We start from the raw sequence: 23,031 nt of genomic DNA, 5'->3' as shown, positions 1-23,031 counted from the left end.
ATGAACAAAGCAGGCCAAGCAGCATAAGAAGAGCAGGAAAGCTGACGTTTTGGGTCTGGACCCTTCTTCAGAATCTAACTTCGACCCCTACCTTATACTACCATCCATATGCCTATCTAATAGCTGCTTAAATGCCCCTAATGATGCCGACTCTACTGCCGTCTCTGGCAATGCATTCCATGCCCCTACCACACTCTGACTAAAGAACCTACCTCTGACATCTCCCCTATATCTACCTCCATTCACTTTAAAACGATGTCCCTCATGGCTGCTTCCTTCTCTGAAGGACATTACTGAACCAGATGGGTTTTTCCCTGTCTTCATGGTAATTCTATTTCCTCAATTCCATATTTTCATTCAATTCAGATTCCGCCATCTGCCACAGTGGGATTTGAACCCAGTTCCCCAGAACACTACCTGGGTCTCTGGATTACCAGTACAGCGTTAGTACCACTTGGTTATTGACTCCCCAAATCTGAGGGTCTCCTCTTGGTGAGACAGTAATCTAAAGCTTCAGACACCCACAATTGACGCCACATTAACATTTCTGTGGTCATGTGCCTGAATCACTTGGTATGCCTGGGCAGTTTCACTTCTACCACCCTTTCTTATTGGTATCAGCCTTTATTCCTAATACTGTGCAGGGAAGGGCGCCCACATGAATTCTTTCTTCAGAAGTGATGTTCAATCTTGATAAACAGTAAAAGTTTTGTTACAAGTGTTAATTAACTACGTATATTACATCCAAGGCAGATAGTTGTCCCTTGTGAAACCAAATGCTCCAATTAACTATAAGTACACATTCCAATAGCTATATCGGGATAGTAGGAACTGCCGATACTGGAGAATCTGAGATAATAAGATGTAGAACTGGATGAACACAGCAGGCCAAGCAGCATCAGAGGAGCAGGAAAGCTGATGTTTCGGGTCTGGACCCTTCAGAAATTTGTGAAGAAGGGTTGAGACCTGAGCTTCAGCTTTCCTGCTCCTCTGATGCTGTCTGGCCTGCTGTGCTCACCCTGCTCTACACCTTGTGACCAATAGCTATATCAACTTGATATCCCGATGGCTTGGAGATAGTCATGTGATGGAGTGGCACAGTTGCTCAGTAGTTAACATTGCTGCCTCTCAGTGCCAGGGACCTTCTCCCTGTGTCTGAGTTGGCTTCCTTTGGATGCTCCAGTTTCCTCCCACAGTCCAAAGGTGTGCAGGTTAGGTGGATTGGCCATTCTAAATTGCCCACAGTGTCAAAGGATGGGCAGGTTAAGTGGGTTAGCCATGGGAAATGTGGAGTTACAGGAATAGGGTACGGTGTTAGGTCTGGGTGGAATGTTCTTCAAAGATTCAGTGTGGAACCCAATGGCTTGCTCTCACAATGTAGCGATTCTATGATTCCCCTTTCAGATACTAAATGTCATATAGAAGACTGGAAACTATTTCTTGGGAATACTGTCCTGGAATTAAAAAATAAAAGCTAACAAGACTTCCCAGAACCTATTTCAGAAAGTAACCACCATAACATTTCTCTCAGCTTTCTTAAATCCATTTTTTCAGGGACTTACTTGTCAAACCACAGAACAGAACCTGGGGATTGTTGAACCAAACAATCATGCCAGCATTCCAGGATATCTTGTTTTCTGAACATCACTGCTGATAGACCAAATGGTGGGTTGTGGGCTTCATCTCTTAGTGAAAATAGGATGTAATTCAAGGGAAGTCTGGAAGAGGAGAAAAACACAAAATCACAAAATACAAGAAAGTGCCAACTAATTTGGAAAAGTTACTGAAAGCTCTGTGAAATCATTATGTAAAAACTTTACAAAATCTTAAAATGTTTTGAATATAATGGGAATTTCTCTCTCTCCTCTCTCCTCTCTCTCTCTCTCTCTCTCTCTCTCTCTCTCCCCTCCCATGTCCAGCATGCAGCCCACTGGAATAGCAGTTTACTGGACTAACAAATACAGATAAGTCAAAGAAGATATTGCTGATAAGGAAGGCGTGACTTCATGATCCATATGTAACCTTCTGTCTGAGGGTTAAATAAGACGTTTTAACAACTGAGGAGCTACATAATCTTCAATGGAAGTTACAGAGATTACTTTGAATATCTCTCATTGCTCGTAGACAAATGAATAAATGATTGGCATAAGCCTCCCAGATGTAAAATATGTAATTACATGCTTGGCAAAAAATCACATTTCTCCATCGACCTAGGTCTGATGTGACCCCTTGGTTCACTCGAGAAGACTTTGGAAAAAGGAGAGCTTTTCAAGGCAATCCACAGTGGGTTTTGTCCATTACTTTGACTACCTTAATGCTGAAGAAAGCAGACAAAATTGCCACATCCTTCTTTAGAAGCTGAGAGAGGGCGTGTTCTTGAGCTGCTGCCCATTGCAATTCCATCTCCTACATGCTCTCGAAAAAGCACTTTGAAATGCACCTTGTTTGTACATTCCGAAACTTAAGTTCCTTCTTTCCAACCTTGATCTTTGTAGGCATTGTCCTTCATCTCCAATATGTGAAACATGTCACGTAGGTGTATATCAAAGTAGCAGCTGAGAGTTTCTCCATGCCTAACAAATTTCTGTGTCTTTTGATAAAAATATTAATTTCAGTTCAAACAACTTTGTTTATATCACATTGGTTTCATGCAACTTGGCTAAACTGCAGTCGTGTGATTGCTGTGGCTATCTGAGGTCAGAGTTTTTAATTTTAAGGTATTAAAGTCAATGCAGGATATTTTTTTAAAAAATGATATTTTATCACAGTCATGACAATGTACATCTTACTATCCTTGTAAAAGGTTTTAGTGTGTAGGCGTACTATTCCACTGTGCTGTGAGGTAAAAAGACACAAATTTACAGATTCTTCCTGTCCATTTACTCTCTGAACTAAGCTTCATTAAGTCAAGAGTTTTGGTTGGAGTTATCAATATCTCGTTGTGCGGAGACAGAGAATTAGAGACCACTGGATTTCACTTTTAAGAGACTGGCAAACTGGGCGGAGATTTTCTCACTTGAAGAAAATTGAGGAAACAATAGACACTGCCAAATTTTTCCTTTCTCAAACTCATCCTTCCTTTCCTGAAATGGCTGACTCTATTTGGGTAGGGTTCTCCGAGAACCTGTTGCTTTCTGCTACTTCAGTCCAACACCTACTCTTAACATAAGCCTCTTTGGTGGCCTCAGTGTCAGTTCAGTAACTGCACTCTTGACTGTGAGTCTGAAGATTGTGGATTTAGGTTCCATGCCAGAAGTTTGAACATACAATCTAGTGGAGTGGTCTGGTTTCTCAGGGCTTCCTTTTAGTAGGATGTTAAAGTCCCACCCATCCTTTTAGTGAGGCACATTAGATGTTATAGGACTATTAAGAAGAAATAATACTGTGGTGACCTGGCCAACATTGATCCTGCAATTGAAACCACTAAAAAAACATATGTGGTCACTATCTTATTACTGTTTCAGGGTCTATGCTGTGCAAATGTCATTGCACTTAATCGGTGAATAGATTGCAAAAGTACTCGAGTGGTAGTGAAGTGCTTTGAACTTTCCCAAGTATGTGAAAGCTGCTATTGTATCTTTGTCAGTACAGTAGCTCTCAGTTGTCCATTCAATTACGAAGGGCAGTACTGTCATGCCCATTTTTGTTCCGCTTTAATTTGCAGAGAATGCATGTTTATCAATGCTGCAGCAATTGTTTCAACATAATTCTGAGAACAATTCTGTGCCAGATTAAAGTGTTTTGTGTGTTATCTTTCAATTCAAGTCCATAGAACCTGAATCTCTAAACACACCTCAATTCTCATGTTAACCTGCAAAATAAAACTTCAGTATGAATAGGGATTCCCATTGCACTCTGAGTGTCATTGAGCAGTGATTATGTGGCTTAGGAAAATATTTGAAGCTTGATAGGCCAAACTAAACTGAAAAATACCGTTTGTACATAGCTAACACTCTGCAGTCAGTAGGATGCTATGCAAAGGCGCAGGGAGGGTGAAACATTCTGTTAGTATATCAGAGAATTGCCAACATTATGGCAGCCAGATACCTGCAATTTGACTCAATGTTAATGCTTTCATTTAAACTCTCCAATTGGATTGCATCTTTCAACTCTTTTCATAGATTTCAACTAATTACACTGGATATCCACCGTTTAATGTGCAAACTCTCTCAGCTCCTACTGACAGCATGGTAACGGCTCAGTGGTTAGTGCTGCTGCTTTACATTGCGAGGGAGCTGGGTTCAATTCCGGCCTCTGGTGACTGTCCATGTGAAGCTTCCCTGAGACTGTGAGGGTTTTTTTTCCGGGTGCCCTGGTTTCTTCCCACAATCCAAAGATGGTGTGTAGTGAGGCAAATTGGCCATACTGAACTGCCTGTAATGTGCAGGCTTGGTGGGTTAGCCATGATGGGTTAGCCTTCCCTTTAATCCATGTCAGGATTAAAGGGAAGGGGCTGGGTGAGATGATCTTTGGAGGGCTGTTATGGGCTGAATAGCCTACCTACATTCTATAGGAATTCTATGACTTGTGATGGCTGCCACTAAATTTGCAAGTTGATGAGAGGCATTTAAATGGCTGTAAAGTGGGGTAAATACTTGTCTATGCACAACCAGCGTGAAAAATTTCTTGAACTTGTGCAGCTGTAAAACATCAGTCACCATTCAATTCCACTCACACAGAAGCTAGAGTGAAGCTTTATTTTGCAGCTTTATAACTTGGGAATCTCGACAAAATCTGCTGAATGCATGCAGAAGGGAGCTGTCCTAGGAGTATCCCGCACCATCTGACACATTTCCTTTATCTAGAAAAAGAGAGCTTTGCGATAAGGACACAAGAACACAAGAAACAGGAGCAAGAGTGGGCCATCTGGCCCATCGAGTCTGCTCCACCATTCCAGAAGAGCATGGCTGACCTTTTCTTGGACTCATCTCCACTTACCCACCCTGCTTGCCATAACCCTTAATTCCACTGTTCAAAAACCCATCCATCTTTGCCTTACAAACATTCAACAACACAGCCTCAACTACTTCATTGGTCAGGGAATTCCACAGATACCCCTCACACAGCCTTGAGCTTTGCCATATATTTGTTTCTTGAAGGAATGAGTGAAAGTCAGAGATACAGCCAAATGCATTGGTGTTAAATCAAGCAGGCAGCTCACAGAAAATAGCACCCGTGGAAGGGATCTGAGAAATGCAGGACTGAATTACTAGGGCTCTTGTCATTGACAATGCTGGGGAAATGTCTAAGGAAAATCTTACTGCAAATGCTTACTAGATTTTTGATCTTAATCTGTGACAGAGCAAGATGGAAACTTCTTCAATCTTCATAAAATTAATAGCAAAACAACAACATGATATGATTTTCAAACATTGCACTGGCCTTAGGTACTAAAGGCAAATGATTGTCTCTCTTTGATTTATCAGGTTTCAAATATAAATTACTGTGACACAGATAACCTTTACTAAGGCCTTGCTAATGAACTGAATGTCAAAACGCAACTGTCGGCTGAACTGGTTTCATTTATTTTTAAGACGACATTAGTGCCCTTTCTATCAACTAATAGATTTTTGCACATGCATCTGTATTTAAGTGAGCCAAGAGTAAATGTTGATTATGTGGTGATGGTTGTATTTCAGATTAAGTGTGACGGTCTTTATTCTCAAATTACTTGATGCTTTAGCCATAGCTAAATATCGTGCGTATTGATACATTTCAAAAGATTTATTGCAAATTACAATGATTCAGAAAAAGGTACACTAAATTCCTTTGATGTGGATAGAATTCTTTTTAAGTGAACGGTTGGTCCCTTCCATTCCCTCTATCTCCACCATATCCTCTAAGTGGTGTATGATGTTTCATGTACTCAAAGACACCAGATTCGGTTTTAATCCACGTGTGGTTATGGACCAGACTAAACCCCCTCAAAATATGTTAAGAAGATAACCTAGATCCTAACTTTTCTTATTCATTCACAAGATGTGGGCATTACTGGCCAGGCAGCATTTATTACCCATCGCTAATAGACCAGGGAGAAATTAAGAATCATTGCGGTGGGTCTAGGATTGCAGATCATACTTGTTAACGACAGCAATTTCCTTCCCTAAAGGTCATTGGTAAACCAGATGGGCTTCTCCCCAGCAAGCATCAATGGATACATGGTCATCATTCGACTCTTTAACTCCAGATGTTTATTGAATTGAAATTCCACCATCTGTCGTGGCAGGATTTGAACCCAGAACATTATCTGGGTCTCTGGGTTAAGAGTCCAACAATAGGCCATCGCATCCCTTTGTAAAGATACGTGGAAGGCATTGCATTCAAGCTGAAATTTGTTTGGTCAAACTACCAAGCTTGAAGCAAAACACACTAATTTCTTACACTATAGTTAAAATACAAACAAAAGAAAGAAGAATTGGAATGACAACTCTATTGGAAAACTTGACAGAATAATAGATTATTTAATTACTAAACAGCAACTGTTTCGATATAGTAACATTCCATAAACACACCCCTGGCAAAGGCCAATTCAGTAAAATAGATTGTCTCACATGCAGTTGAGGAGTAAAGAACATCAAACAAAAGCTCTGAGCAAGAGAGAACTCAAGTGTTTTGCCGTAGCAGAGAGGGATGTGTAGCAGCTTCCAAACACCAATAGTTAAACTAAATTCTTGGTTGTGTGGGAGCTTGACCCTATCCCTTCATGCTGCTTAAAGAGAACCTAAAGCCTCAGGAGCTGTTTATTTTATTGGTTTGGAACAGACCACTCGTCACCTCTGTCTCAACCTTTAATCATTAAAAAAATGCAAATACACCTCTTAAAGCTGTAGTATCTTCACAATGTGGTCAATTAATTTAAATTACAGCGACAGTCCAGAAACTAACACTGTCTTTCAGCTAGGTTTCTTGCCCCTTTAACACAGTTCCATTCCATTTTTAAGCCACTTAATTCGATTGGAATTGCATAAGTGTGTAGGTAGTAGGTGAGGGCACAGTCTGGATCTGATGGCACTCACTGCTAAACATGACTAATTGGATAATGGCCACTGTGGTGAAGTGACAGAGGATAACAGGTACTACTGTAACCATATGAGGCAAAATTGTCAAGAAAAACAGAACTAACCCTGACACAGAAACATTTTGAAACGTAAACATTGCTAACACTTCACACTCGTAATGTTGTGTAGCACAAAGGAGCTAGGGAAATTTCTTGAGATAATCGTCCTTACATCTTTTACTCATAATTCAGAAAATATATTAAAGTATACATGTTCATGAAGCAAAATGATAAACTTGCTGAGGTAAACCATGAGTCACTAGTTACAATATTTTCTAATTGTCTGGGTAGGTTTTAGTCTATGTTGCAAACTCTGATTAGGTAGGTCCTCAATATAATTACATTAAATATGGAAAGTGCTGGAGAAGCTCAGCAGGTCTAGCAGCACTTGTGTAGAGAAAAACAGAGTTAATGTTTTGAGTCCATTCAGAGTTTTTTCCTATGAGACCTATGAATCACTTTCTCTGTCCAAATATAATCCCAGGCCAGCAGAGTTTTCTCAGCATTTTTCTATATTTATTTTAGATTTCCAGCATCCACAGTCCTTCGTTTTAATTTTAATGTAATTACATTTGTTTCTTTTAAATAATGTTTTTCTTAACACATTTGACCAGAATTAAGCTTGTAACCTTGAAAATAAGTATAATAAAATATACAGCCATATCATGGCTGTGTTACTGGATTGTTAATCCGGAGGCTGGAGAAGGTAATCTGGATAACAGGGCGGTTAGAGAATTTAAATTCAGTTAAAGCTGGAAATATGATGCTTTTAGATAATCATTAAAATATCCAACTAGATCAGTCTTGTACTTCAGGATAAACTGCAGTCCTGCTCTTAAACTGCCAACAGATCTGGTTTGGGAATTGAGATTTAACAAGGGTCCTCTATCTAATGCAGCAATAGCTATGCTCACTCCCAGAACATTAGAACTAGATTTGGGTAACGTGCTAATAGTTAATAGATATGTATTACAGCATGTAGTATTACAACTACTACAATCATCGACACTTCTGTGTATGAGCAAATATTCAGCTACTCGGTTAGAAAGTGGAACATGCTTTCAACAAAAGGACATGTGTCAAGTGGCCTCAGTCAAGTTGGGAGTCTGAGACTTTCATATCTCACAGTTCATGGATTGTGACACAGACATAATATCATAAACCTGTTCCTTAAAGGTTAACTGCATATTTTTTTTGGTCAGGAGTGTGATGAAGTACTCCCCACTTGCCTGGATGAGTGCAGCTCCAGCAACATTCAAGAAGCTTGACACTATTCAAGATAAAGCAGCTCACTTGATTGGCACCGCATCAACAAGCATTCTGTACTCCCCCACTGCCGAAGCTCAGTAGCAGGAGTGTGTACTATCTACAAGGTGCAGCGCAAACATTCAACAAAGGTACTCATACAACACCTTCCAAACCCATAACTACTTAACAACTAGAAGGAAAAGGGCAGCAGATACATGGGAACACTGTCCCCTGCAAGTCAAGACACTCACCATCCTGACTTGGAAATATTTTGCTGTTCCTTCACTGTCGCTGGGTTGAAATCCTGGAATTCCCTCCCTAACGGCATTGTGGGTCAACCCACAGCAGGAGGGCTGCAGCGGTTCAAGAAGGCAGCTCACCATCACCTTCTCAAGGGCAACAAGAGACAGGCAATGAATATTGGTCCAACCAGCGATCCCTATGTCCCACAATGAATTTTTAAAACATGACAGCAGTTACGCAACCCCGAGTCTGACATCTGACTAACAAGTTCCTACTTGTCCCCTGCACCATCTGAAAAAAAATCACTCATTTGTATTATAATTCAATAAAGGTAGTCTTGTCAAAAAATCCAAGAATAAACGTATTCAGTCTGATGCATTGGAAGTCTGTTTACTGATTTGTTCATCATGAAACTAATATTTTGAAAATCTGTATTATCAGTAGTATTAGGTCTTTGTGAGTTGGATGCTATTTCTAAAATAAAACTATACTATTGATACTCAGAGTTATAAGGAGCAGGCATTTTGCACTGTAAGGTCAAGAAAGTAACTCAAAATAAGTTTTCCATGTTTTAAGGTTCGGTTTTATTTAACTGTTTATTGTCTGGTTATGAAATGAAATGAGGAACAACGAGGAATCTTGGAGTATGAAGTAAAGGTAAAGGAAGTGGTTAATATGCACATCACATCTGTCAAGAACTGGAAGGTGAAAATGCAGAAAATAATGTTTCCCCACATCCAAAGCCCCTCTCCTCTCTTATAAATACTGAACTGACTGATTCGTTTTCTGCTTCCACAGCAGATAGCTAAGTACCAATCATTGATTGTGAAATAATGGAACTGTTCCTCTTCATATCCATGGCCTACCTTCAGATAAACACAAACCAAAGTTGCTGGGGAAATGGCAGCATCTGGGAAGATAAAGCCGAGCTAGTGTTTCAAGCCCAGTGATCCTTCTTCAGAACCAATTCTAGATGCCACCAGGCTTGCTGAGTTTCTCCAGCAATTTCTGCTTGCATTTCACATTTCCAAAATCCACAGTTCTTTGTTTCATGTTTCCTTCAGATAAATAATACTCATCTGATTTTCCCATGTTAAACTAATGATATGATGGATCTTAAGAGTCCAGCTGTATAACTGTTCAGTGCATTGATTTGCTGAATCACTTTGGATGGAAACAAAATAACGGGATAGATTTTCAACTAGCTGCCGATACAATTGAAATAAAAATTGAGCGATTCTATAATGAGCAACTAATTGCAATATTCAGGAAAATCAACCCCAATAATCTGTCCAATTGGCTTTGATGTACAAGTGTTTGATGTATGAGCATATTTTTAAGATGAGAGGAGACGACTTGAAGGGCAATCATTTTTACACATAGAGTGCTTCATGTGTGGAATTAACTTCCAGAGGAAGTGGTGGACGTGGGTCCAGTTACATCATTTAAAAGACATTTGGATAAGTTCATAAGTAGAAAAGGTTTGGAGGGATGTGGACCAAGCGCAGGCAGGTGGGACTAGTTTAGTTTGGGAACATGGTCAGCACGGACTGGTTGGATTGAAGAGTCTGTTTTTAGGCAATATGACTCTAAGTGTGCATATTATCAGTGGGTTGCATTGACACGATCTCGGTATGAAATTCACTTTGCAAAATGTTCTTGACAAATAAGTCAAATTTAACAAATCCATGTAATTAGTGATAGGGTTTATCAGAAGCGTTGATGCAGCCAGTAAAATGTTTCTATCAAAGATCCAAACAGACTAACTGTAGTCAAATTTATATGAAGTGTGCTCAGAAAAGACATATTAATGTTAGCTCGTAGCTAATATGTACTCAAAAATAATATTACAATTCTTACATTGATGGACTACCTTGTATTATTCATAGCTGCTGCAATACGATGGCTTAAATTGTTTATTTTTACAACATTTTGTAGCTGATATTCTTTATGTAGACCAAGATGTAGAAAAAGATTATGTGATCTATGTGCAGTTAACATTTTTTTAATGGGCCTTAGCTGTTGAAGATTCTCAGCCACAAATTGATTTTGGATGTGATAGGGTTCCTTATAATTCCAAATAGTCTTGTTTTTAATAACAATCCACGAAACTGTTTCCAAATCTACCAAGAGAAACCATTTTATTAAGTTGCCTTCATATGGTTGATATTTTATTGTCAATTCTACAAAGTAATTTATACTTTGGGCTGATGTCTTCCTAAATTTTTGCTGCAGTTAGTACAGTAATGTGGTTGCTCTGTCTGTCTTTGTGAACGTTCACAAATCCTACATGGACAGTGGCAATTCTACAGAAGGGTACAAAACTGCTCTGTTACATAATAGGAATATGCCTTCTTTTTTGTCAGATTAGTGATGTTATCATGCTCATGAAACTTCAGAATGCCATCTCTTTCCAAACAGCAATACAGTTTTGTTCATGGGTCATTAATTGCAGAGAGAAATGGAGCCAGGGTTGGTCAGAAACAATTTAAGGTAGACTAATTGTCTTCATTGATGTGTGATGTGCAATTGTCTGTAAACCAATGCCTTATGTTTATTACCATTTGTCTGTCTTAACTACATACATCATTTACTCAAAACATTTGGGCAGATATCCTCTAGATTGCTACAAACGCCTCCAGAATTGTGACAATCACTGTCTACAGATAATGCTTGCACTATTTTTTCTAACCTTCTTTCCACAGACAGTGTACAGAATATGTTTAGTTTTATCAATATTATATGATTATAGCAATTGTGTGACAAATGCTGATATCCTCACAATTGCAGACTTTGTTGTGTAAATTCTCTCTTCCTCATCTCAGGTCAGCTACCACTATGTAAAGCACCCTAGAAGTCTTGTAGCACAGTGGTAGTGCTTTTGCCTCTAGGCCAGAAGATCCGGGTTTAAATCCCACCTATCCCATATTTCCTAACATACCCAGAGATAGTAGGAGCTGCCGATGCCGGAGAATCTGAGATAACAAGGTGTAGAACTGGATGAACACAGCAGGCCAAACAGCATCAGAGGAACAGGAAAGCTGACGTTTCGGGTCCTGCTCCTCTGATGCTGCTTGGCCTGCTGTGTTCATCCAGTTCTACACCTCGTTAACTTAGAATTTCTCTTGCTTTTGAAAACAGACCTGTTATTTACCCTATAGGTAAATGATAGGGTAAGGCAAATAGAAAGTGAGCAAACTTATGTTATACAAACTGAAAGGAGAGGGAAACAATTTATTTAAGGAAAATCAGCAGTATTATTCCAAATGAAGCTTTTCTGAGTTTTAGAAATGAGAACTACTGTATTGGCTATATATTTATGCACAAATAAAGACATCTCAAAATACGGCTGTAGGGAAATGGCTGAGTTACATAAAAGAATTCCGCAAATCATATCGAGGCGAAGAAAGCTTTCTTTTACCAAAGTTGACTGCACAAATTTCTCCTTCAGTAATGTACTTGAACTGAACGATTACTGCCTATTTACTGTCAATATTCTTAGTTCTTAGGAAATATTTTCATTGCTCACGACAAGCATTACAATTTAGAAATTTTAGGTGCAAGAACAATTTTGCAAATGCCACCACTTGTAAGTTGACTGTGTCAATTGCAAGATGAGAGTTCTGGTTGACAATCAAATACTCGTGAAGCAACACATTCAAGTGCAAGGGCTCTTATTGTGAATCAAAATATGAAAAAAAACATAATACCCTCTTGTATAAAACGTAGTTTAAGCTGTCAAAAATGGGGAGTTAAAATTCTGGAATCAAATCTGTTTTCGAACACGTTTTTGCCAAACTTATACATTTTTTGTTAATATTTAAGCAGAGCTACAGCATAGGAGAGGGATAATTCTTAGAATAGTAGCATTAATTAACCTTTTTATTGATGCAAGCTGCAATGTCGTTCAAATATATTTTGTGTCATGCATCTTAATAATCTTGCAGAGATTTTAAAATGGAAAAAATCTTGAAACTTGTAACTTCCAGATAACTGGATCTCGTTTGTCAATTGTACGTTAATACTTTTGTAGGAATATTCTGTGAGGATAAAGGATTTATTGGTGTGAATTGATTTTCCATCACCAAAATTTTCTGTTATCAAGGTACTAAATTTAAAACGTTTAAAGAATCACCGTTTCTCATCAAACACATTAAAATAGAAAATCATGAAAAAATTCTGACATTGTTGACCTGGTTCTCCTTTTCAATATCAGTTTTTGTAAACCTATACATTCTGAACATTATATATGAAATCCGCATGGTCGTTAAATTACACAGCTAGTTATAAGTGTCATACATATATGACCTTAGCATATTCTGTGCCTGTCATACTTGAAAAATTTAGTAATTAGTACCTTAACATATTTGATAAAACATAAACAATTTCCACCAAACTAAAGCCTTCTAATTTGTTTCCAAATTTTAATTTCTTAGCAATTTTCATTTGTGAAGACTTACGAATTTGACTGCATCCAGATCACAGTTTACATTTGTGCTGCTTTTGAGTATTTATTTCCATTTTTAAAGATTATGCAGCATTTGCAAAAACCAATGCAATTAACAATAAAAAAAAGTCACTGGTATCAATTAGCTGTTTTGCCAGGCTTGATCCAATTTAGCATATGCAAAAGAGTCCAAGTTACCTTCAGCTCCAGAAATTTCAATGACAAAGCTTCTCTCAGTTTCTATCTCTACCTTGATTGTCGCCTCTCATTTTTGTCTGTTCCATTCTCATCTATGAAAACATACTCATGATGATTGGGCAGTTTCTTTTCCCCCGTAGTCACACATTACACATCATTTTCTGATCGATTGCATCTGAATGAAATGACTGCATCGTGTGTTTAGATTTACTGAACACCTACGTTGGACAATAATACGTGACTAGTTCATAAACATTTGTATATATAAAGGAAAATGTGCTACTAATTTGCATAAGCGTGGATTCCATTCACATGTCTTGATGCATTTTTAGCTGTGGGAAATTCCCCTTGTATCCCGACTCATTTGAAACTCATGACATGACAACAGACCAATACCTCTTTGATTTAGCACTTGTACAATATGACAACAGGAAAATCTCATTAAGTAACACAAAGCTCACATTGATTAGAAATAAAGTTATTTAAGAAGGAATTTTTTAAAAAAAAGAGTTACGGTTTCCTTTTGAAAAAGTGTTAGATCAGGCGTAAATTCTAAGAAAACCCCAACAGTATAACTAAAAAGGAAGTAATGGTCGATCACTTGATACAGCAGCTTCCTGCGTGTAAACTCCGTGGGCAGATTCGGGGAAATCCTGAAAATTATCACTGGAACATACATGTTTGGTCACATTTTAAACAAGAACCAGAGTTTTCAGTAGAAACGATCCTGCATGCTGAGAACCATAGCAAATAGAATAAAGGAACTTTGGCAATTAGGAACCAAGTATACTGACACTCTATTCCACTGAAAATTACTGAAACCTCTGCATTAATTCAATGATCTTTACGAAACCTTGAAGTCTTGTAGGAAAATTGCCCCAGTAGAACAAGAAAGAGTTGAGTAAAAGGCTCAAGTGAAGAAAAGATATATATATATGTTTGGTAGATTTAACTACTTGGAATTCAGTCCAACGACACTTTTAAAATTGAAACTACAACAGAAAAAGAGAGAAAATAGAAACATGCAACAGGTCTGTTCTCTTAATGTAACAAATATTTGGAAAGCATATAAGATGGAGCCAGCTGTGTAGCAGAACCGAGTCTGGTCTCCTGGCCCAGGGCCCATCTGCTTTCTTTGTTTCTTTCCTTTCTCTTTTTCTTTCGCTTTCTTTTCCTTATTCCTTTTCTTTCTCTCTAAAAGTCTTTCTCAGTGTCCTCTGCAGGGCAAGAGCGGGCTCACCCCCCCCCCCCCCCCCCCCGCTGAACATCTGCGGCAGTGAGGCCCGTGGAGGAAGAGAACGATCCCAGCATGGGGCGGAGCAAGCCCTGAGGCAGCATCTGTGAGGAATGCTCCATGGTGAAAGATGGCACCAGAGGATGGACAACTTTGTCATTATTAGGGCCTGGTGCTGGCAGTGGCAATGGTGACTTGGTCCAGTGACGAAATATGGTGCCTCAGGTTTGATGATTTCCACATTCGTTAGGCCAGGTGTGACGGGGCTGGTTCTGAGCCAGCTCAGGACTCGAACATGGATGGACTTAGAATCATAGAATCACTACAGTGTAGAAGCAGGCCATTCAGCCCATTGAGTCGCTTGAACGAACATTCCACCCCCTCTACCCTTATCCTGCATTTCCTATGGTTAATCCACATAGCCTGCACAACCCTGGACATGATGGGCAATTTAACAATCCACCTAAGCTACACATCTTTGGACTGTGGGAGGAACCCGGAGGAAATCCATGCAGACACAGGGAGAGCGTGCAAACTCCACCCGAGTGTGGAATTGAACCCAAGTCCCTGGTGCTGTGAGGCTACAATGCTAACCACTGAGCCCATTTCTCTTCAGGCTATGCCTTTTCATTTTTTTCTACTCTTAAACTTCGAAATGGTGCTGAAATATGGTGACAGATGAAAGTTTCCACTACGTTTTATTGTAATGCACTGTAGAATACATGTGGCGATGAAAATCATTCATACATTCATGTGAGCATGTGTACTGAGAGAGAAAAACAGAGATGTGGATGAGCCATGGCAAATGCAGGATTAGGGAGGCAGGGTGCGTTGGTTTTTGGAGGGTCAGGGCAGACTTGACAAGATGAAGGGCCTCTATCTGCATTGTAAGGATTCTATGACCAGTCCCAAGGTGGGGCTCCTTCTGAACTGCATAGATTCCCTACAATGTAGAAACAGTCCATTTGGCCCATCATGTCCATGATGACACTCTGGACATCATCCCACCCAGACCCACCCCATCCCTGTAACATTGCGTTTCCCGTGGTCAATCCACCCAGCCTGCACATCTTTGGACTGTGGGTGGAAACTGGAGCACCCGGAGGAAACTCACACAGACATGGGGAGGATGTGCAAATGCAACACAGCTGATCACCCAAAGGTGGGGTCAAACCTTGGACCCTGGTGCTGTGAGATAGCAGTGCTAACTACTGAGCCACCGTGCTGTCGTAAACCTGTTATGGTTCTGGATAAGGTGTTCAAAATTGTTAAGCTCCTGGGTGAGGGGTGATGAGCTGGCGTCCCCTTGTCACCTTGGCTGGTCATGACAAGGTTCATTTAATGTGGATCCCTTGCCTTGTGGAGGCCTTTCTCCCATAGCAAATGAATTTATGTTTAAAAAGTAACCAATTTAGCTAAGTGTTCCTGAGTTAACAAAGTAGCATTTCGATTAACTACTAAATGTGACAAGGAACAACACCCAACATTCATTCTTGGGTGTTTGGGATAAGAAGTGATTCAAAATGATAAAAGCTTCATTTAACAATATAGTTCGTCCTTTGAGATAACAAATTGTGGGGCTGGATGAACACAGCAGGCCAAGCAGCATCTTAGGAGCACAAAAGCTTCATCCTCTGAGTTGTTCATAAACAGTAGACAGTAAAATGATGTGCTCGTTATGTTGAGTCATTTTGGGTCATGTTGATGTTGTCAATTACAGAGACATACAGCACAATAACAGACCATTCAGCCCAACACATCTATGCTGACCAGGTTCTTAAACTGAGCTAGTTCCATTTGCCTAGTTTCACTCATATCCCTTTAAACCGCTTCTATCCATGTACCAGCGATCAAATGTATTCAAGATTCTTGCCCTTACCAGGTTGGTTGAGTTGTCCTGTCTTGCTTTCTTTTAATGGTTTCTGGCTGGCGGCACAGAGAGTGAGGAAGTATCTTTTCCTCTGTACCACAGACAACAGCTGTCCTCAAGGTGTAATCTTCATAGTACACTGGTTCACATGTTAATGCATTAGGCCATTAACACACATAAACTGTATAGTTGTTTCTGAATCCATCTCATTGTATATACCTGGAAGAATAACATGCAAACCTGAGTGCAGGAAATGGCTTCCTGATGAGTGAGGGAGGAGTAGTCGGCCTCTCATTATTGCTTTTTTATTAGTCTTAAAGTTTCCTTGATTCTGTACATGTGTGACATTACATGTGTTCACCCAGGAATTGGCCAGACAGTCACTGCAATTACATTCGCAGACAACGTTTGGCTGTAGCTGTCTTCTTTTAACAAATACTTGCAGGGATTGAAATTTTAATGTGTACATAATTGCTTCAGGTTTGTGACCCATGGTCGTGATACTCTATGGTGGCTGGAGACAGACCCAGCACAAAGGAAGTTGGTTACGGTTAGATTTCAATCACTCCAGCTTCAGGGCATTACTATAAGAGATTCCTCAGTGTAGTGTTTTAGCCCCTGCCATCTTTCAGCTGCTTCATGAATAGTTTTCACTCCTTCATATAGTTAGAAATGGGGGACGTTAGCTATTGATTATACAACATTCAGCACCATTTACAACTCCTCAGATGCTGATATCCAAGTGCAGTAAGACCTGCACAGCATCAGGGTTTGGACTGATGAGTGGAAATTAAAGTTTGTGACAACCAAGTGCCAAGCAATGACCATCTCTAGCAAAAGGAAACCCAACTATGTTTCATTGTCAGAAGTCACACACCACCAGGTTATAGTCCAACAGGTTTATTTGAAACCACAGGCTTTCAAAACGCTGCTCCTTTGTCAGGTGATGAAGGAGCTACACTCCAATTGCTTGTGATTTCAAATAAACCTGTTCAACTATGACCTGGTGTTGTGTGCCTTCTGACTTTGTCCATCCCATCCAACACCGGCCCCTCCACATCATCTTTCACTGTTATTAAGTAACATTATTATCACTGAATTCCCTCCTTGTCCCTCTGAAAGTTTGCCATCGACTAGAAACTGAACTAGATCAACTACATTAATACAAACAAAAACAGAAATTGCTGAAAAAATCTCAGCAGGTCTTGCAGCATCTGTGGAGAGAAAGCAGAGTTAACATTTCGGGTCCATCTTTGGAATTGATTTTAGCTTGGAAATGGTTTGTATGTGTGCTGAAGGTGGAGGTGGAGACCAGAGAGAGGGGAAAACAGTTGGGAGTACAAAGGGATGGGTAATGGTCAGCCTGGGAGAAGCAATAGCTGCCAATGGCGACCATTAGTGGCTGACAGTAGGTTGTTTGTGGTAAGGCCTGGTGTTGGAGTTGGGGTAAGGACATACGAGAAGGTTATCAGGCCCTTATTGAACTTAATATTGAGTCCTGAAGGCTGCAAGGTTCCCTCTTTGCTCCCCAATATCTGCTCACTATCGACAAGGCACGAGTCAGGGTTTTGATGCAATTCTCTCCAAAGTTTGGGTGAGTACGGCTCCAAGAACATTGAAGAAGCACAAAGCAGCCTGCTTGGATTGTCACCTCATCCACCACCTTTGACATTAATTCCCGACATCACAGTGCACAATGCATTATTTACTGGATGGACTCCAATAATTCAACAAAGCTTCCAAATCCTCGACTTCTGACATATCGAAGAGAAGATGAATTTGGAACGCTACAGCACACAAGCTCCCTTCCAAGTCAAAAACCATCCTAAGTTCACATATCACTAGCCCTCCTCTGTCAAAGGGTCATAATCCTGGAACTCACTTCCTAACTGCACCGTGGGTGTACCTAGGCTCCGAAGATTTCATGTTTCAAACAGACAGCTCAACTTCACCTCCTCCATGACAATTTGGGATGGGCAATAAACCATGGAATTTCCAGGGATGCCCATGACCTACGAAGGCATTTTTAAAAAAATCTTTTATAGGTTGAAGATGCACAACTTTTCAAGTAAGTAAAGAGTTAGGGAAAAGGGTGGGGGAGAAGGAAAGAAAGACTGAAGGTCGGGTAGAAGGAAGGGATGATGAAATGACAAAAGGAATGACGGCTCGAGGTAAAAGGGGATCTTGAAGAGACTAGTTTAAAAACAAAAGACTTAGAAGATTTAGATTTAGATTTTTATTGTCATGGGTACTCAAGTGCAAAAGTACTGTCATACAACGCAAAGTGCATAATGTTGCCACACAACTGCCATCTTGTAAAAAGTACCTAGGTACAGAATCAGAAGAACAAAGGACAAAGAAAGAATAAAGTTAAAAGTTTATTATTCCAGTAATTCTTAGTATTAAGTCAAAAAATAAAGAGGTAAAGCTAAAACTCAAATGTAACTGTGTTTTGAAAGTGCTTAACTGTGATGTAAACAGCAACGACAGAATCGTTATCACAGCTGCTATCCACAAAGACAATGTGGTGGCTTTTACTTGGAATTATTGAACACAGGGTGGTGTCCAGAGAAAATTTGGAAAGTGCCAATCAAAAGATAATTTCTATTCCTTGAGCTTTCTCTTAACTTCATTGAAACAAAGCACAAAGCCAAGGTCAGGGTAGGAAGCAGAATTGAATGTGGTACACTGTCTGTAATGAAATGGCCTTAAAATGATCGCAGGAAGAAACAGAGCTTATTCGGTCAGTCTTTTTAAATTTGGAACAATTACGCAGGTTAATGATGCATGTCAACATGTGCAAAATTAAGACAGTGCTTCCTCCACGCCAAGTAAGAAAGGATTTGTCAAATGCTATTTCCTGAAGAAAAATGATAGCACCTTTAGGCATACATTACGCACCAAAACCAGAACATACAATAGGAGGTAGCAACTATAGTAAACAGCTGCTTGTGAGCATCTTTGTGTATCCCTCTCTACAAAAGTTTCAAGACCCTATGAAATAATTTGAAATGTCAAAAATACAGAATAAAGCAGTCCCTCTGCATGAAATCAATTCCCGGGTGAGTTTGAAGTGGGTCACCTAGCAATTAGTCTCAAATCGCAGCAAGGACCTGAGTGTGGAATTCATCTTTCAAATAATTCTTAATAGTTTTAAACCCAAAATCTAAAACACCCAGGGAGATTTTCTTTCCTTACCTGCAGTAGAAAGTTTAAGAATATAACACTGTGGAAAGCAAAAAGAAAGCAATCTAAACACGTGAAGTATAAACAGGCAGTGCTGGAAATACAGATTCATATAATAAAAAAAGGAAGCTTATAACAAAACAGTGTATCTGTTGTGATAGCATGTGTGTAAAATTACATTGGCCTAGAATCAGAGTCTTTATTTACTCTGATGCATCCACAGAAATGCATCCTAAAAAGTAGCAGCTCAAATTATGCAGAAAATATAGAAAATCGGTATTATTTATCCCAATCCTTTCAATTTACCCAGCGATCTTGTGGTCAGTGATGTAAGCCAACTCATGAACAAGATGCAGGCACACACAGTCAATGTTTCAATGGCAAAGCAGCATTTACAGGCTCCTGCATCACTTTTCATTCCCCATGATCCTTGGCCAGGGGACTGTAGATGCAGGACTGATGGAAACATTGATGGGAAGTTTGACAAAAGCCTAATACACGAGATCTGTTCCAGGATCCCTGTGAAACTGAAAGGTTTGCAAGAGTTTTGGGCGAAGCCAAAGACTAAAACCTTCTTTAAAAAACACATGACTTGCTCTAAGAAAGATTTGTCTCATTATGATGTCTCAAAAATCACACTGGGAGTTAAACTAAAGAAAGTTCCTTCACACAAACAATTTGCAGGCCAACACTAGCTTTTTTAAGACCTATCATTGGTGCAAGGTTGGATCAAAATTAAGCTTCCAAACCTGGACAACCATCGCTTGGGTGTCAGATTCGTGAATTGATAGATATGTGTGATTTATGATTAATTACTATGCAAAAGGCAAGTGGCACAAAACTACAGATTGTCTCTTGAAATTCGACCAATAGGACAGAGTTATAATTTTGAGATTGGAGGAGATGAGGGTGCAACAAGTCTTTTTTCCAGCCTAAACTTTTATCAGCTAAAGTGTTGATGCACTGTTGACTGTGGACTTCTGACAAAAGAAAGGTTTCTGAAACCAGGCATTTAAACAAGTGATTTTTTAGAAGAAAATAAACAGTAAATAGTTAGCCCGAATCTAATAACAGTAGACACCCATGCTTTCTCCTTTCTGGATGTTGTATGTACATGCCAGTCAAAGAACTGGTTATATTTATTAACTGATTGGCAATTAATATTCGAACAGATAAGTTTCAATGTATTGCACTTCACTCAAATCAAAGGTAAATGGTTAGATAAACTGCAGAATATTAAAAAAATCAGTATATTGTCTGACAGCACAGTTTCTGAGATTATCTAATGGAAGTGAATGCAAAAACAGGATGGGTGTCACTCCCTGAATATGCCACAAGAAGTGTTTTTCTTTTAAAGCATGAGCATCATCTTTTTGAAAAGAAACAACCCTTCCAAAACTGCAACCTCTACCACGTAGAAGGACAAGGAACTACAGATGCATGGGAACATCATGACCTGCAAGTTCCCCTCCAAGCCACACACCACATCCTGATGTGGAACTTTGTTGCTGTTCCTTCACTTTTGCTGAGTCAAAATCCTAGAACTCCTTTCCTAAGAGCACTGTGGATGTACCTACACCTCAAGGACTGTAACGGATTAAGAAGGCAGCTTCTGTTCTTAAGAACAATGGGCAATAAACACACTGCAAACACCCACATCCTGTGAATGAATGAGAAAGAAATTACATTTGCTATGCATATTACCACTGACATAGACAAAATGTAAAGTAAAACATCACTTGATGAAGGGACATCCTCGCCATCCTTGTTGTGTCAATGCAGCATTCCTTTGGTAATCATTACATAGATTTTATGCAGCTAGTTTTCAGACTAATTTGGGATAGGTGTTGGGCACTGATCAGTAAATGTCACTTTGATTGAGATGCGATCATGCATGAGCACCCAAAGTAATTCACTGTAAGGCTGTTTCTCATATAAACTTGTGCACTAGACTCTCAGCGTGTGACAGACAAAGAGAGGAAGAATGTTGAATACATTTGTAACTATTTTAGTGCACTGGGATTAATTTTTTACATCATTTTCAGCATCCACTTTGAAAGGAAGGTTTACCTATCATGTTTACTCGCATACTGGGAGATTAACCAAGGTAAAGTACATTATAATGCAAACACCAGCAGGACACAACCTCTGGGAATTCTTTGCATTAACCTTTTAATTCTGTTTGTTTGTTAAAATATGAAGGTACTAGGCTAACAGAGATGAACCATTTCATTTGGTTTCGCTTGATTACTTTTACAGTTGATGCCCAGCTTTACCAGTGTGTGAAGATTAGTACTGTTGCAAAGTACTTTTTTCAAACCCATATTAACTGTCTCAGAAACATCCCAATGCTGTCAAGTGGCTTGAATTGTTCCTTCCATCTGCTTGAGATGATGGGACTGCAGCTTCAGAACATGAGTGAGGTCAGGTGGTGTCATCTTCTGCATTAATTTCAATGCTGATTCTGCAAAGGCCAACACCTGGCATCTGTGCCATGCATGAAGTTGTTCCATGGTGCTGATGTGGTCTACCAAAGTGCTTCTCATGGTGGCACACTCCTGTCTGCAGTTGGTGTCACTATTTGCATTGTCCATCAGCTCAAGTTTTCTACCTTTTGGGATTAATGCTAGAGACTTTAATACCTCTTATTAAATGTAATATCTCTTACAAAATCCTTGAACAGGACCTTTGACCTCCATGGTGGTCCCTTGCCATGGATCACCTTCTTTGCTTGATTAGTGCATGCATCGGGACAGTTCCCTTTTAAACTTCTTCATTGCTTGCTTTGTCTATAAGTACAGTGCCAAGGCTGTATTGTGGTCATGAGTGATGGAGGTTTTTCTTGGTAGGTGGAAGTTTATTTTTAAAGTTTAACGGCCATGCAGAAATGTGCTTAGGACAGAGGCTTTGTAGGCAAGTATCTTACTTGTGTGTCCCAGTTTGCTATTTATCTATGCCTTCTTTTTTTCAAAAATTGACCAAAGCTGGTAGGTGCATTACAATACATGCACCAAACTTTTCAGGTTGTGTATCAAAATTATTTCAAAGTAGCATAACTTGCTGACCGCTCCCAATGGCATGTCATCACATCTAATTACAGGTAGAGCACATCACCCAGATTGCAATTTTCTGACATTGCTAGCAAAGTAGAATGCCACACAGTCAATGAGTCAGACAATCTGTAAAATCACAAAATCTCCATAAAACAAACTCGTCCAGTATTCTCAGTCATCTACGAAAGGTCATAGTCAAATCGATTTTGGCCTTAACTCTATTTCCTGCATGGCCCACATAACCATGACTGTAATATCATAAGAGATAGCAATAGAAGTAGGCCATTCATCCCATCAAGTCTGCTCTACCATTCAATGAGATCATGACTAATCTGATAATCTTCAACTCCACTTTCTTGTCTTTTCCCCATAATCCTTGTTTCCCTTTACTGATTAACACTGTCAATTTCAGTCTTGAGTATAGCATCCCTACAGTGTGGAAACAGGCCCTTCGTGCCCAACAAGTCCACACTGACCCTCGTACATCCCACCCAG

The 23,031-nt window shown here is 39.6% G+C and overlaps 1 long non-coding RNA gene across 1 annotated transcript in view; it reads right to left on the bottom strand.

Annotated features, from left to right (window-relative positions):
• LOC125458106 (uncharacterized) overlaps positions 1 to 13,410 on the bottom strand; it is a 92,097-nt gene extending 78,687 nt beyond the window's left edge. The window contains exons 1-2 of the long non-coding RNA XR_007248756.1: positions 13,194 to 13,410; positions 1,563 to 1,718 (exon numbers count right to left, since the gene is read on the bottom strand). This is a non-coding gene — a long non-coding RNA (uncharacterized LOC125458106). The remainder of the gene's footprint in view (positions 1 to 1,562; positions 1,719 to 13,193) is intronic.
• Between the last annotated feature and the right edge of the window lie 9,621 nt (positions 13,411 to 23,031).

The sequence above is a fragment of the Stegostoma tigrinum genome, chromosome 13 (genome assembly GCF_030684315.1).
Source record: "Stegostoma tigrinum isolate sSteTig4 chromosome 13, sSteTig4.hap1, whole genome shotgun sequence".
Classification (NCBI taxonomy): Eukaryota; Metazoa; Chordata; class Chondrichthyes; order Orectolobiformes; family Stegostomatidae; genus Stegostoma; species Stegostoma tigrinum.
Note: the sequence above shows the minus strand (reverse complement) of the source record. Positions and strands in the feature narration are given on the sequence as shown.